This window comes from Oryctolagus cuniculus, chromosome 2 (assembly GCF_051225735.1).
Source record: "Oryctolagus cuniculus isolate XC-2025 breed Fujian yellow rabbit chromosome 2, ASM5122573v1, whole genome shotgun sequence".
In the NCBI taxonomy this organism is placed as follows: Eukaryota; Metazoa; Chordata; class Mammalia; order Lagomorpha; family Leporidae; genus Oryctolagus; species Oryctolagus cuniculus.
Genome location: NC_142868.1, coordinates 16,604,538 through 16,617,110, shown reverse-complemented (window position 1 = coordinate 16,617,110; position 12,573 = coordinate 16,604,538). Strand labels below are relative to the sequence as shown.

The 12,573-nt window shown below is 38.6% G+C and overlaps 1 protein-coding gene across 5 annotated transcripts in view; it reads left to right on the top strand.

The window, feature by feature from the left end:
* KCNIP4 (potassium voltage-gated channel interacting protein 4) overlaps positions 1 to 12,573 on the top strand; it is a 1,209,654-nt gene that overhangs the window by 649,701 nt on the left and 547,380 nt on the right. The gene's annotated exons all lie outside the window — the stretch shown is intronic.

Below are 12,573 nucleotides of genomic sequence, written 5' to 3'. Positions count from 1 at the left end.
TTTATTTGAAAGGCAGAGTTACAGAGAGACAGACATACACACACACACACACACACACACAGAGTGCTTCCATCTGCTGGTTCATTCCCCATGGGGCCACAGAAATTAGAACTGCACCAGATCGAAGCCAGGAGCTTCTTCCAGGAATCCCATGTGGGTGCAGTAGCCCAAGCATTTGGGCCATCTTCTACTGCTTTCCCAGGCACAGTAGCAGGGACCTGGATCAGAAATGGAGCTGCTGGGAATGGAAGCAGAGCCCATATGAGGTGCCAGTGCTGCAGACAGTTGCTCAGCCTTCTGCACCACAGTGCCAGCCCATTAGGTTCCTAATCATCAGGTGCCTGTTTCCCAAACAGGGCGAGGTCATGGTTAGAGGCAGAATTACCTTAAAGTAAATGAAATGTAGGCTACAGAGACTTTCAAGTGTAGGGTCCCCTTCCTATTTGCATTCTAAATACATTAACTTCTACACCAAATTGATTCTCTCTCTTTCTCTCTCTCTCTCTCACACACACAGACACACACACACACTCTCACACATATTGCTCTTGTCTTATAAACCCCACCTTGTCAAATCATAAAAGTCCACAAAACCAAGATGTGTTTCTGTTGTGATCTTTGAAGACCTTGCATTTTTCTGAATGATTAAAATTTATGCCAGGGAACATGGAAAGTAAGAACCAATCTTTTGGGACAGGAAACTGGATGTAAAGGTCCTACGTCCATGGCTGCACAGCTTTCCCACTTGACCCAGTGAAGTGGGAATCATTTGGATAACATGTATTGCCATGCCACCTTCAGGGGAAAGGGAGTCTAGTTTTCCGTAGAAACTGGAGCTTCAGCCTGTGGGAGGGCTTCTGGGACAAATGGCTTCATGGCTGAGTGAAAAGAGCATGGACTTTCTCATCAGACCAACATGGTTGAACTCTACCTCTCCACCTATAACAACTTGCTGGAGCCTCAATTTCCTCAAGTTGATCACTGTTGAGAAGACGAGAGTTGGACGGATGGTGGCAGGCTCTATTAATGTGCTCTAAATATGAACATTAATAGTTAGACCTAGTCTAAGAAGTTAGGTAGGACAAAGACTGAGGAAATGAAGTAAGGTGAATATCATGTCCCATGTGTCACTTGTTTTATATATGATCATCTAGCTATATGCTGCAGATGTGTACTGCCACCCTAGAAATACCTGTCCTGGCACTTTTTTATGAAGATTGAAATCTTACATATTCATAGTTATTCATTCATATCATTGAGTTTGCATTAACTAAACTCATACCAGGTGCTCTTCTTGGTGCTAGAGATACCAAGGGGAAACAACTATTAGGATCCTTGCCATTGTAGAGATGTTGGCTTTTGCTGTAACAGGGGCACCCCTTCCCTGTATTGTATTGGGGAAAACAGAGAATATCGGTGTAGATATTGGAACATTCACTGTGGGAAGTTGAGCAGCATTGTATCTGATTGCTTTCTTCTTCTCTATTACTGTGAATCACAGTGAGGTGAAAAACAGTGGTGAAGTGGAGAGTAATGATGCATGTTTTAAAGAGAGAGAAGGTACAAACTCATCTTACCAGAGTCTGGAAAGTGAATTTACTGAGTGAATGTGAGAAGATTGCCTGGCAGTGCTGAGTGAACATTTGAGATTTGTGGTCATAATTTTAAGAAGCTCCCTGAGTCAGATAAAAGAAGCATTTTCTCGCATCTATTTCAGCAGATCATTTGTAGCAGACATGTTCAAAGAGAAGGACAGAACTGGGTAGTAAATGAGAGAATGGGGGAAATAGCAAGCAGATTAGAGAAAAATCTACTTAGCAACTACCAAATATGCAAAAATAATATAGCAGCACAGAATGTGGAGGTTATGCTACAGAAGTCTTAAAATGGACCCAGATAGATGTATGGAAAGAAAGCAGAAGATGGTCAAGTATTTGTTACCCTGTTACCTATGTGGGACACCCAGAGGGAGTTCCTGGATCCTGGCTTCAGCCTTACCCAGACCCAGCTGTTACAGTCATTTTGGGAATGAACTAGCAGATGGATAATCTCAGTTCTCTCTCTCTCTCTCTCTCTCTCTCTCTCTCTCTCCCCCTCCCTCCCTCCCTCCCTCCCTCCTTTCCTCCCTCCCTTTCTCCCTCTCTCTCTCTTTTTCTCTCTCTCTATCTTTCTCTCTCTCTCATATCTTGCTCTTCCTTTAAAACAAATTAAAGCATCTTAGAAAAATGGACATAGGTATAAATGGGATCTTCCCATTGTGTGATGAGGCACAGACTAGTGATGAAAAAATTTTCATTTCTCAATGGTGTGGTCACAACAGGACACCATAAAGCAAAATAGTGAAATTGTTAAGGGACAGGACCCAATAAAATGTTTATAAATACAAATTTATTTCTTCTAGTGAGAATGGTTGAGAAAATACTCTCAGACTGCTCCTAAAGCAATAAATGAGTTCCTAAAAGTTGTATGTGCACTGTGCCTTCACAAATGGAGTAAATTGAAATGTGTGAAGAGGGATTTTCTTATGATATTCATAAAAGAGAAGTTTTATTCATTTGATATTTTAACAGTTATGAATTTGTACAGTCTGCAACTTTCAGCTGAGAATTTTTATTAGTTTTGAAAAGTTTAGTGTCTAGTGTCTTGCCATCAAAAATGAGTTTCAATGCTTATTCAAATCAAGTATATAGCTTTGTATGTAAATGTACACATATATACTTGTGCACAAATATGTGTTCACATAAATATATGCTAGACTCATAGATGCACATACCTTACATAATACACACACACACATACTCCAAGAATATAGCCATTAGATCTATCAGCTAATGTGCACTGACCCAAATAATGTTGTATTGAGATCTGTAAAGGCTCTGTGTGAGATGGATTTAGTTAAGTGGACAAGTACAGGAGGAGGAGAGAGTCGTCATGAAATAGAGCACTGGGTAGAGATTGAAACTTGACTGTGGATTGGGATGAAACATTCTGTGCCTTTGGAAGGAATATGGCCGCCTGCTCTAACTAGTTATGTGATTTCATGTTAATTATTCTTATCTGCAGTGCTTTCATAAAATCCTCAATTGTATGTAACTCATAGACCATTTCCTGGAAAGAATACATGTTTATTGGCCAGCGCCACAGCTCAATAGACTAATCCTCCGCCTGTGGCACTGGCACACTGAGTTCTAGTCCCGGTCAGGGTGCCCGATTCTGTCCCAGTTGTCCCTCTTCCGGTCCAGCTCTCTTCTGTGGCCCAGGAGTGTAGTGGGGGATGGCCCAATCCTTGGGCCCTGAACCCTCATGGGAGACCAGGAGAAGCACCTGACTCCTGGCTTTGGATCAGCCCAGTGCACTGGCCGCAGCACACTGGCCACGGCTGCCATTGGGGGGTGAACCAACAGTAAAGGAAGACCTTTCTCTCTGTCTCTCTCTCTCACTGTCCACTCTGCCTGTCAAAAAATTTTTAAAAAATCAAATAAAGAAATAATACATGTTTATCAGCCACAAAGTACTTAGAATGCCTGGTGTTGGCCCCTAGTAGGGGTACAGGAAGAAACTGTTGTCCAACAAATCATACACTTCCTCTGTTGACCCTGGAAAGTCCCTATTTAACCTACATCAGCCTACCCTGAAGATCCTTCTAAACTCAGTCCTTCCCTCATTTAATCAGTGTTATCTCACGTGGTCAGGATTCAATTCTGAATTCATTCATTTTGGATAACAACATTTTTTTAAACTGCACATTGATAAATTTTCCCATCACACTTGCATAAATCCCATGAGGCTGACAAATACCACTATGTTGAGAAGATGTTCAGAACACATTTCTTAAGTTAAAAGGAAATATTTTAAAACAGTACACAAAATAATTTTCTTATTTTAAAAATATACACATAGATGTTGGAGGGGGTAAACACTGACATTTTTCATTTTTCTTTGAACATAGCCATTTTGGAGCATGTGTTGTGTAACTTTTTCAGTGGATTATTTAAAAAGGAAAACAGTATCCATATGAACTACAATTTTTTTTTCCAAGAGGAGAAAGCAGTGCCCTTTGGAACACAGTAATTTATCAATTTAAAATGAAAGCACTTTTGGTCCAGAAAACTTATTTAAAATTGAGGAGTTCTTTGCTTGTTTTTAATCTTTGAAAAATAAGAGAATTCAAGAGAAACATCTCAGAACTGATGCCATGTTTTGTATCTTGAAGTCATTTTTCAACTTGAAGCCAAACAGTTTCAAGCTTAGTTGATAAAGAGCTGTCACCATAAATATTCCCATGTCAAGGAAGTTATCAAGGGCCCAGGATATTGATGTTTTGCTTAAGAGCTTTGCTCGCCTAAAAGAGGAGCTCATTTTCTGTACCTTCCATGAGAAGCTGTAGTTTCATGATTCTTAGGAATAAACTATTTCACGCCATTGATGTATTTTGCTTCATTTCCTCTGAAAGGGAAAATTGGCCTGGATATGTGATGTGTGACGTGTGATGTGTAAGGATGGAGTGAGGAAGAGGGCACAGAGCAGGAGGTGCCCTTTCTGGGCAGTTCTCAGCTTTTCTGGCTTCTGAGCCTGAGCAATTTTATTTCCCTGGCAGCAGCTTTCTTTCATCTGCCTGGGTGTCAATCATGCAAAAACCTTGGTAAGAATTATTTATCGTGAGGCATAAATTAAAAGAAAAGAGTAATAGAATGAAGCATCAAGGAGTATATGGAAACATTTAAGAGTGGTGCAAATGTTACATTAAATGACTCACTAGCCAGGGATCCTATGTACTTCTCATACTTTTCCTTCTTTCAAAGCATTTTATAAAATCTGGCCATAAGGATGATCCATGTAATTTTCCTTTTCCATTACTAGATTTTTTTATTGAATAGTTAGAAGACAACGTGGTTGATCTTAATTCACAGCAGTGCAATTTGGTAAGAGAAAAAATCCTTCTCTGAGGCTGTATGTTATGGTCTGGGAATCCAAAGCAAATAGGATTATGGCCTTTATTTTCACAGAACTTATTTCCCAAACAATTCCTCTAGAATGTTAACACAGAGTGTTGGGTCCAAATAGTCATTTTTTTTTTTACCCACACTTAGCTAATAGCAGGTAGCTCAATCTTTATTTTTTTTTTTCCTTCTTCAACCAGTAGGGATAAGATCCACTGGGGAGCATTGTTGTGCAGAATAGTAATAACTCATTATATATAGAATTTGAAGTGCAGTCAGCAGCAGAGAGGAGTAACTCAGTCATTATTGCTAGATGCTGTATCACAGATGACCTGGTGGTGGTTGGGAGCACTTCCTCTGATTGGCTTTCTGACGTTGAACCCTAGCCCTAGCATTTGCCCAATTTTTGATTGTGGGCATCCTGATTATCCTTTCTGTTCTTCAGTTTTCTCATCAGTAAAGAGATAATGCTAATAGTGTTGTTCTCAGATGTTTGTTTGTTATGATTTGTGAGGCAGAGAGACAAAGAGAAACAGAGAGCTCTCTCACTCCCCAAATTCCCAAACTGGCCAGGGCTGGGCTGGGCTGAAGCCAGGAGCCAAAGCCAGAAACTAAGTGTCTTACATAGGTAACAGGAAACAAGTTACTTAAGCTATCACCAGCTGTTACCCAGGGTCTACATTAGCAGGATCTGGATTCAAGAGCCAAAGCCAGGAATTGAAGCCAAATACTCCATAGAAGACACAGGCATATTAACTGCTAGCCTAAACACCCACTCCTTCATAATGTTTTATTAAAATATACTTTTCGATTTTTAGTTGACAATTATTTGATTTACAGGACACAGTGTTGTTACTTCCATACTTTGATACAATGTATAATGATCTGAGCAAGGTAATGGACATAGCAATCACCTAAACATTTATCATTGCTTTCTGTTGGGAACATTCAACATCCTCTCTACTAGCTCATTTGAAATATGCAATTAATTATTGTCAACTATAGTTATCCTACTGTGCTATAGAACGTTAGCACTGTACTGCTATACCCTTAGGTTCTGAAGATAAAGTTAAAATATGCAGACCACCTACAGTGCCTGGCTGAAAGTTAGCACTATGTTATGAGTTTTACCTATTGATTTGTAATAATTGACAATTATTTTTAAAAACCAGTCTTTATCTCTACTGCATTTTTTCTGCTTTCCTCTTTTTTTTTTTTGAATATAGTGACTCCTATTTTAGCTTGATTCTCCATTTACATCAATTTTGTTTGTATGTTTTGCCTATTGCCTAAGCATAACCCATGCATGGTTAAAAATTTGCCGAAAAGCAGGTAGTTACTGGTACAGATATCACTTGCAGGGATAAGCAGATATTCTTTGACCCACTGCTGAGTTTATAAACCCACATGGGTTGTTATCTTATAGATGTGTATGTATCTTTGGTAGCAAGAAAAGACCAAGAGAAGCTGTTATAAATTTCATACATCAACAAAAATACTGGCCCTGGTAGATAAAGCCAGATGCTGGTATTTGAACATCCTTCTGCCCCAGCAAACTCCAAACATCTTTTTTTTTTTTTTTTCAGACAGATTTTCTACCTCCTGCTTATTATGCTTATTTCCTCTCTAGGGGTACTTGGTATATACTCAACAAATGAGTGTGAAAGTATAGTAAGAGCATTAGACAAATGACCATAAATCAACATCCCATGCATAATGTTAATTCAATTTTATAGTATTTTCTTCTTAAATATTTTGATATTAAGTCTCTCTCTCTGTGTGTGTGTGTGTGTGTATGTGTATGTAAGTGTATCCTAACTGCTGGTCATCTTAACTGCTAGGCTAAATGCACATATATATTTGCAGATTCCCAATAACAAAACTACAAAGGAGGGAAATTTGAAGATGGGAGGTTAAAGAAAGTAAGAAGAGACTAGTAGCCTTCGTTAATATTTCTATAGGATATAGAAGGCCTTCGAAGGCATCCCAATTTTTAAATGGGAATCATAAACAGAAGAAAAATTAGTAGAAAACCAGTGGATATCAGTGTCTGACACAATTTGTGCAAGTTCCTAGTGGGATTTTTTTTTAAGATTTATTTATTTATTTGCAAGGCAGAGTTACAGAGAGGGAGAAAGAGAGACAGAGAGAAAGCGAGAGCTCTTCCATCCAGTGGTTCACTCCCCAAATGGCCACAACAGCCAGGGCTGTACCAGGCCAAAGCCAGGAACTAGGAACTTCTTCCAGGTCTCTCACATGGGTGCAGGGGCCCAAGCGCTTGAACCATCTTCTGCTGCTTTCCCAAGTGCATTAGAAGAGAGCTGAATCAGAAGCGGAGAAGCCAGAACTCGAACTGGTGCCTATATCAGATGCCTAAAATACCTAAATGAAAGATCTCTGTGAGTGAGATCCCAGTGGAAAGAACAGGTCAGAGAAAGGAGGTACCTTTCTCTGAAGGGAGGAGAGAACCTCCACTTTGACTATGACCTTGTCTAAACAAGATAAGAGTCGGAGAACTCAAGGGGCTTCCATAGCCTTGGAAACTCATGACTGGTGCATAGGGAGATTACTGATGCCATAAACAGGAGTGTCAATTTGTAAAGTCAACAACAGGAGTCACTGTGCACTTACTCCTCATGTAGGATCTCTGTCCTTAATGTGCTGTACATTGAGACTTAATGCTATAACGAGTACTCAAACAGTATATTTCACTTTGTGTTTCTATGGGGGTGCAAACTGTTGAAATCTTTACTTAATGTATACTAAACTGATCTTCTGTAAAAAAAAAAAAAAAAGGAGAAATTATCAATTCCCAACTTGACTCTCACTGGGATTAAACATGACAATAGGTCTGATCTGATTTCATCATCATTTAAAAAATCATCTATTATTTTTCACTTTACGTTTCAGTGTGGGAGCAAACTGTTGAAATCTTTACTTAATGTATGCTAAACTGATCTTCTGTATATAAAGAGAATCGAAAATGAATCTTGATGTGAATGGAAGGGGAGAGGGAGTGGGAAAGGGGAGGGTTGCGGGTGGGAGGGATGTTATGGGGGGGAAGCCATTGTAATCCATAAGCTGTACTTTGGAAATTTATATTCATTAAATAAAAGTTAAAAAAAAAATGCTATGCCACAGTGCCCACCCCTACTAGTGGGATTTTTGAGAAGCAAATTAATTTACCTGTATTCCACGTTCCTCATATGGCACACGGAGTTAATAATATCTATTTTGGGGATGGTTTTGATGATTAAAAGAGCTAACAAATATTATATCCTTAGAAGAGTTCCCAATCTTACTTAAATCTGTTTATTACTTTACTATTATAATGTGCCTCAAATGTTACATAAATATATTCTCTTATTTGCCTTTACATAATGATTATAAAAGATATGGAACCTTGTTTACTATGTAGTTCTTTTCATATATTTCAAAGCATATTCTAATGGTAATATGCATAGAATTATCTTCATTCATATAAATTTTACTTTTTACTTTCAAAATTAATGCAGGCTCATAACATTTCAGACAATGCAGGAATCTTTGAAATATAAAACAAACTCTTCAAGCTCTCACATCTCTTCTCTCTCGTGTTGTAGAGTGCTACTTCCGCCACTGGGGCATCTCAAATGTTTTCAGTAGAAGGAGAAGTGCAGGCAATGTATAGGGGGCAAAGACCTCTGCAATGCTGGAGTCTTGGGTACACTATAGGCCTTTATTGGAGACCCAAATGCATGTGGACACATTAAATATGTTGAGGATCTTGATGTAAGCAAGTAAAATTGCTTTTGTTTAATGCCAAATCATATTAGCCTACTATTAACCTCTTACAGAACATGCTTGGGACATGTATTAAACTACAGGTTGGTTGCCTGGAAGAATAAAAAGAACATGAAAATTGGGTCCAGAAGGTCTGATTTCAACTCTCAGCTCCATAGCTCTGTCCATTGGTCTTTTTATTTCATTTTTAATTTCTGAGACTTATTTTACTAACAAAACAAGGATAATATCTTATCCTTCAAGATTCATTGAGAAAACTAACAGACAACAGATGAAAAGCATAAGCATATGTCACAAATGTTGCCCCTTCCCTTCTCTGCAATGCATCCAAAGACGTCTACGGAGTTTTCCTCCAGACATCAGGAATCCCTAGGGAACTGTCTGGCAAATTTCTCATTGCAGAGAAATGCTGCTGGTTGTGGTTTAAAATAAGATAATGGATGCCTCACTCCATGAAGAATTCTCTTCTACAGAAAACACTGTCAGGGATTGGTCTCTGTCTCAAACCTGTCAGTTCCCCCAAAAGCAATCTTGCATCTTCTCTATTTTGTCATTTCTGTAGCTTAAGGTGCAGCCAGTTTGGGGTGCCATGTATCTTATAATATACTCAAGTCAGTTTAATTTTCACCTGCTCAACCAATTATTGTGTCACAGTGACAGGTCAGTGTGGTCTTGTCACAGGCAAGCATCCGGAGTGGCTTTTCACTTCCACCTGAAATATACACACAATGTCATGCAGCCAGACATTCTACTTACATCAACTAGCCTAATCTCTTGAACTACATAATCTAAAGTTAAGAGGCTGGCTTTTAAAATAGAATGACAGCAGTATCAGGGAAAGAGGAGTGTGCAAGATAAGTGGAGGACATGGAGACTCCCTGTACATCTGCATTTAAATGGAAAGAATTGGAGGAAGGATGAAAATGGATGAACATAAGCTTCAGGTGCTCTCGTGGGCAATTTTCATTTGGAGCTGGTGCCACTCCTTACAAATTGTCTTGTATCATTGCAGTAAGTCATCCCATGATTGAAACAAAGCTAGTTGCTTCTTTGTGAGTGCTGGATGGTAGGCATCATGTCATGCTTGTTCATTTGTTTTATAGATTGTAGTCTTGAATTGTTTTCCTTTGGCAGGTAATTTGCTCTTCACCTGCTATCTAACATTAAATTATACTTTTCTTTATGATTTACCTGTGATAAAAAGGAAATTAGGATATACAGTTATTTCTAAGTGATTTAGAATGTGTGATTCGGATACTGAACTGATGTTCTGAGCAAATTCTTATTTGTGGAGAATTTTAATGTGTTGGTATGTCGCTTCTCAGCCTTTTTGCTAAGACCAAGTGTATTATTTATTCTTATCAGTATATATGTACTGGCCAAAATGAGATTTGGAATGAGCAATATTTGAAACATTGGAAGGAGGTAACTGTTTTCAAGCAACTTCCACTTTCCTTAGACAGCACTTAAATAATACACGTAACTAAAAATATTTTTAACTATTCATTACAAATACAATTAAAGAAGATTGTCAAATAGACTTGACTTTGTTATTCTAGTTTGAATTAATACTTGATTTAAAAATAGATGATAATGGATCAAACTGAGTCATAATAGAAAGCCTTTGTTCATACCTGTATGTCTGTATTTTTTAAGGATGAAACATAACAGAAAAAGCACTGAAATATAAAGTAAGGGTGTTAAAAACATTAATGCGGATACCAGAACTATTGGGCTTCAAATTCAGTTGTGCATCCTACTAGATGTTTGGCTTAGACCAAGAGTTTTTGCAGGTGCTGTGGGTACCTTGCCTAGGTCTCTTGGAACCTCTTGGCTTGCTGAGTGTATCTATCCCCCCATTGGTGTGTACTTACCAAGGGCTCACACTTGTGATCTTTTTCTGGAAGATCACCCTTGGGTGACTTCAGTCAAGATACTAGATATTACACATACACACAGAAACTGAGACTTACTGAAGCACCGCTCCCTTGCCTTACGGAGAGAAACCTCTGTGCTCCTGTTTTTCCTCCAGTCACTCCCATGGATCAGGCTAAAGCAAGTCCTCCTCTGAAACATCCTAGCTCCTGCTTCCTTCTTCTCTCTTTTCCTACAATGCATTCCTAGCATACCTTAAGCCACATACACACAAATCCTGAGTCTAGTTATACATCCAGGGTACCCTGGCACAATTGACTTAACTTCCTTGCGTTTCAATATCTTTTGCTGGATACTAATAATATCCACAAAGCAAGAAGAGCCAAGGACTGTAGCCAGCTCAAAGTAAGAATTCAGTAATGGCCGGCGCCGCGGCTCACTAGGCTAATCCTCCGCCTTGTGGAGCCAGCACACTGGGTTCTAGTCCTGGTCAGGGCGCCGGATTCTGTCCCGGCTGCCCCTCTTCCAGGCCAGCTCTCTGCTGTGGCCAGGGAGTGCAGTGGAGGATGGCCCAAGTGCTTGGGCCCTGCACCCCATGGGAGACCAGGAAAAGCACCTGGCTCCTGGCTTTGGATCAGCGCAGTGCGCCAGCTGCAGCGCGCCGGCCGCAACGGCCATTGGAGGGTGAACCAACAGCAAAGGAAGACCTTTCTCTCTGTCTCTCTCTCTCACTGTCCACTCTGTCTGTCAAAAAAAAAAGAATTCAGTAAGGTAAAAGGTAAAATAACTTCTATTATTGCTGCCTTTTGTTGTAGCTGCTATTATTCCTTGAATGTTTAAGGTAGTTAATCTTAATTAAATTGAATCCCCCCTTATAGATTCAGTAAATACTTTTTACATGGCCTATCCAGGATTAATTTCTATTTGCAAACAAGCATGCTCTAGTAGAGATATTACACAAATACTCAAAGGAATGTGATTCAAAGAAGAGTTTGAAGGCAACTGAAGTATCCAAGACATATAAGAGCAAGATTTTTTTTCAAAATAAGGAGAATTCACCATCATGATAGAAAAAAAAAAACCTTGAAGGAAGTATGAGTGAATGAATAGAAGGTTAATTAGCCTGCTAGCTAGCTAGAATTTTTACATAATTTTATTTAGGACTAATTAATATTCCATAAAAATTGTCCCATTTCAAGTATATAAGTTCAGTGAATTTAGTAAATTTATCATATTGTACAGCCATGAAACTAAACCATTTTTACAACATTTTTTAACCCCATTAAGATGCAACCTGCCTATTCATCATTAATTTCCCTTAAGATCCACAGCCCCATTCAGCCATACATGCACATTTCCTTCACTGATTTTCTGGGTATTTATAAATACATATTCATCAAATATATGTTCTATTGTATCTGTACTTTTTCTTAACATTTGAAATCTATTTTGCATATTTGACTTAGAATTTTCATTGCCAAATAGTATTCCATTGGATGGATTTTGTGTGACAGTTCAGTAGTTTATGGGCATTTGGGTTGTTTTCAGTTTGAGGCTGTTTTGTTTGTATATATTTCAATGGAAGAAAGAAATGTTTTAACATCTGAAAATGGCCCAGCAATGAAGAAAATTTGAATCCAGCATGACAATGAAAAGTTTGTGTTGTTTTTAAGAAAGTATAATTAACTCATATACCAGAGTGGAGAGGCACAGAGAAATATGAGGAAGAATAAAAGCAACCACACAATTTTCCACTGTGTGAGGAGTCATCAAAAGGTTGATGGAAAATGTATATGATTTTAAAAACTTATACATGGACTTCAAAAGTAGCTTGCACCAAAATAAACTCATTCTTACTATTCTTATAATAACTTATTATAACTGTAACTTATTCTAACTGTCTGAACAGGCTCTAGTTGAAGGCACCAAAGATAAGACATTAGTTTCAAAAGAGTCCCTGTGAGAGCAACATGAA